Source organism: Alligator sinensis, unplaced genomic scaffold (genome assembly GCF_000455745.1).
Source record: "Alligator sinensis unplaced genomic scaffold, ASM45574v1 scaffold1131_1, whole genome shotgun sequence".
Taxonomy (NCBI): domain Eukaryota; kingdom Metazoa; phylum Chordata; order Crocodylia; family Alligatoridae; genus Alligator; species Alligator sinensis.
The window spans coordinates 1,037,746-1,042,096 of record NW_005842218.1 but is presented as its reverse complement, the minus strand read 5'-3'; the positions used below and the strand labels follow the sequence as shown (position 1 = coordinate 1,042,096).

Below are 4,351 nucleotides of genomic sequence, written 5' to 3'. Positions count from 1 at the left end.
TGGCTTGGCAGGGTTCAAGATGATACGCACTGGTTCAGCACTCAGCATGTGCCCCACTTCATTTGCATGGGTGGACCACAGCTGTGGAGGTACTCGTGCCAACAGTTCCTCTTGCAAGTAGGAAGTGTCAGGTTCAGAGTACTCCTGGGTTAGCAAAGCCACAAGCTCAGTTTCCCTATGTTCTGGTACCTCAAGGTAAACACCATCTGGGCTACAATAAATCACGCATCCCAGTTTACACAACAAATCCTTACCAAGAAGGTTGACAGGTGCACAGGGGCTAAGAAGAAAGGCATGATTTTCAGACAAAGGGCCAATAGAGATGGAGACAGGTTCAGAGACGGGATGTGGGATAGGTTGTCCGCCTATACCGACAGCATTTATAGTTTCAGGAGAATAAGGTAGAAAAGGAAACTCAGCAGCCTTTAGCGTGGAGCGGGATGCTCCGGTGTCGACAAGACAGGAGACAGGTTTACCAGAAATAAGGCATTCAACAAACGGACCAGATTGGTCAGTAGCAAGCAAAGGAGCGATGATGTCACTGTCCCTCAGGCTGTCCTATTCAACACTGGGAAAATTGACAGGAAGTGGAGGTGGGGGCAGGGACTGGGGTCTGGGTCCTTGGCCGGGGCGCTTGGGGCATTCTGATTTCCAATGTCCTTCTTGCTTGCAATAATGACATTGGTTCCCATAGCCTGGGTTTTGTGGGCTCAAGGATCTATCTCTTCCCCTGAATCTACCCGGGCCTCCCCTTCCCCGTCCTCGTCCCCTTCCTCTACCTGGACCCTGCAACTGAGAAATCTGTAAGGCCATTAACTTAAACTCGGCATTGTCTTTAGACCGTTCCAATTTGTTATGAAAATGGTTAGCCGCAGCAAGGACTTCAGTCAAATCTTTAGTTTCCCAGCCAATAATTACTGTTTGAATTTTCTCAGCAATTTTAGGGTTAAGTCCCTGGATGAATGCTGCCACTATTGCTTGTTTAGCATTTCCGACTGGGTTATCCATTCCTGAGTATCGTTCAAATGCCTGTTTGAGGCGTTCCAAATAGTCACTGGGGTGTTCATTTTTGTTTTGTTTACAGGTATTTATTTTGGTCCAGTCTGCCTTTTTTGGGCAAATTGTGAGAACTGCCTGAACCAAAGCATTTCTCTTGTCAATAAAGTCTTGGCCAATCCCTGGGTTTTGATCTGGCCAAGTACAGGCAGCATACAGACGTAGCATAGTTTCCTTGGGCAAAATCGATCGCATGAGCTGATTAATGTCAGCCCATGTTGGATTATAACAATTTATAACAGTCTGCAATTCTTCCTGAAATTTTTCTGGGTCTTCCCTGATTTTGGGGAATTTTTGAGTTAAATTGTAGAGATCACCTGGAGTCCAGGGTGCATGCACGGTTACTATATTTTGTCCATCGGTGCCAATGCCTGGCATTTGTCTTAGGGGGTAAACTTGTGCAGCTCGGGATCTAAGATTGATGGGAGATCTTTCCATGCCTATTCCCATTCTTCTAAATACACCTGTGGTGGGTTGTGACCCAGGAGTAAATTGCCACACTGGTGATGATTGAGTGGCAGATATGGTGGATGAGTCCAGACTATTAAGCTCCGTGGATGGATTTACTGAAGGAGCTTCAGCTAATGAGTTACTAGCCTGGGCTGCAGCCTGATGTTGAACCGGTTGTTGCTGATGTGGGAGTCCCAGGAGAGCAGGGTTCGAACAAAGGTCAAGGATATCCTCTGCTGGCTCCGGTGGTGGGGGCGCCCCGGGCAATGCTGGATACATCGGAGCGGTGGCCGGCGTGTAATTTGGGGGAGCAGCCAATTTCTCCCGAACAGCTTGTAACTGCTGTTTTAATTTTTCTTGAGAGTCTTTTAGGCTCCTAGTTTGAGATTCTGTCCGCCTTTTGGACATTTCATCATACCAATAAAAGAACGCGTCCCACTGGTTTTGTGGTGTTTTGGATCCACGGGACTCTAAAGCCCCTCTTAAGTGCACTATTTTATCCTGATCAAATGTTCCTTCTTGTGGAAAATGCTTCACAGGATCATCCCTAGTATACCAGTTCCACTTATCCAGGTACTTGCAAGCCTCGGGAGAATAGTGTGTGTACATAAAGTACGCCGGAGTCCCCTTAGGGGGGACGGGAACTTGTTTAGACTGACTCGTTCCCATTTTCAGTCACACAGGGAGACGTAGGAGAGGCTTATTTAGGATGTCCGGGCCGCTCAGTGCCTTGCCCCGCAGTTTTTCACTGCCCAGACAAAAGGCTTCTGACCCGACACCGGCTCATAAAATGGAAATGGGAAGGGAAACACAAGAGGAATCCTTTCACTCCTGCTCTCGGCAGAAGCTACTGGGACAAGGGGTTTGGAAAAGACAAAATCACTCAGACGCCCTGTCCACTGGGTCACGAGGTTTCAGCTGGGCCCCCTTGCTTTCGACGCTACCTTTTTTAGGCAGAATCGGGGCGGCTAGACCCAGCCTTAGTCCCAGACCTGGTCAGTGGCTCATTTTTCTAAATGCACACACACACATTTATTCAATCACTGGGAAGCCCTGTCCACTGGGTCACGAGGTTCCAGTTGGGCCCCCTTGCTTTCAAAACTGCCCTGTCAGGCAGAATTGGGGCGGCTGAACCCAACCGTAGTCTCAGACCTGGTCAGTGGCTCATATTTCTAAATACACACACATGCACATTCATTCAGTCAGCCAGACCTCCTCCCCCACACCGCCTTAGTTAATTAACGACAAGCCCGATGTGCTGTAGGATGAAGGTGCTTCATACAGTTTCTCCCTAAATAAAACGTACGTTACCAGACACAAAATGGGATCCTTTACCAGACAGAAAATTTTAGCCGGCAGTAAGGTTCAGACTGACCTGTTTTAACAAGGTTCAGATCCAGTTACCACGGCCAAGTTGGGAGCCTACAGGCAGTCCTCCTCCGAAACCCCAATAGAGATTTTGAATTAGGTCTCTTACCTCTCAAGTTTGGCGCCTCGGGGTTCGGGGGGGGCAGTCTGCGGTCCTCCTTTCTCAGCCTGTGTTCTGGATCCGAGTCACGGCACCAGGAATTGTCGTGGAAACACACGCAGCATACTTTTGGGTCAGGTCAGCAGAAGCTTTTATTCAAAAGAAACTACAGCTGTAGGGGGGACTCCAAAGTGACATGGATCTCCCAAGCACTTGGAAGGGGTCCCCCCCCAAGAGCAAAATCAGGAGGCTTATATACTTTTTAACAGTTGCTTACAACTCACGTGATCATATAGTGAAATTAGCATGAAAAGCGGCTATAATATTACTTCATTATTTCTTTGCTGTAATCAGGATGGGAACTAATGGGGGAGGCGAGGTTAGTTCACAAACCTCCTTCTTGCACCTGCAAATCAGAGTTGTACATACTTTTTGCTATCTTCAAGGCCGCGGTGAGCGAAGCAGTTGCAGAGGAGTTACAAAGAACAAACACTTTCTCTTATCTGTTCTACTATACAGAGCCAGCAATTCTCCACAAAGCGGTTATGTCATCTTATAACTAAAATAGTCAAAGTTTAAGGCATATATTTTTTCTGATTCCACAACTTGAATAGTTTATTTTTAGAGGGGCAAGACATGTTGTGGGTGACATCTTTTATTGGACAAATTACATGGTTGGGATAGACTTAGACAAGCTTTTGAATGCAGTGAATTCTAAGTATTAAATATTTTTCAGTTCTAGCAGCTTTTCTGCAGTTTATACGTGGAGCTGAATATTCTCAGCATCTTACAAGATAAAACTTTAAATGAGCAACTGGTGTCATTTGTGTTTCAGAATCTTAAGAACTCTAATGAGAATTTCCTTCATTATGTTCTGAGCTCATGTTGAAATGTTGCCATTAAATGTTTCCAGTAGAAGTGTTGGCAAGAATCCCTTTAAGACTTTTTTATTGTAAACATCCTTGTGTTATAGCGCACTATGGTAAAGATGCTCCAAGTATAATGTTCTCTGTAAACTACTTCTGTCTACCTTTATTACTTCTCATCTCTCTCCTCTCTCATCCAGGCAAAATACTACCTGCTTATGTCTGTGTTCTCCTTCACTAGCCAGGCCATCCTTTGGTCTCGTCTTTTTCTGCATCAAATTCAAGCTCATCCTGCTCTACTATAGGGACCTCCTTGATGACACCCCCACCCATCTCTCTCTAGTTATGCATGTGTTTCTCTTTGGTTCATGCTGTTTCCTTTTATCACTTTTTTCTGCTTATTTCCCTGACTGTAAATCTAAACTAGCTTAATCTTTTTCCAGTCCCCCTCCCCTTTTCCTCCACAACCACCCCTTTAACTCATGATGTGAAAAGGAATTTCTAGCAGGAA

General features: G+C 45.9%; 1 protein-coding gene across 1 annotated transcript in view; it reads left to right on the top strand.

Annotated features, from left to right (window-relative positions):
- Window positions 1-4,351, top strand: part of MORC1 (MORC family CW-type zinc finger 1) — a 114,321-nt gene that overhangs the window by 108,602 nt on the left and 1,368 nt on the right. The gene's annotated exons all lie outside the window — the stretch shown is intronic.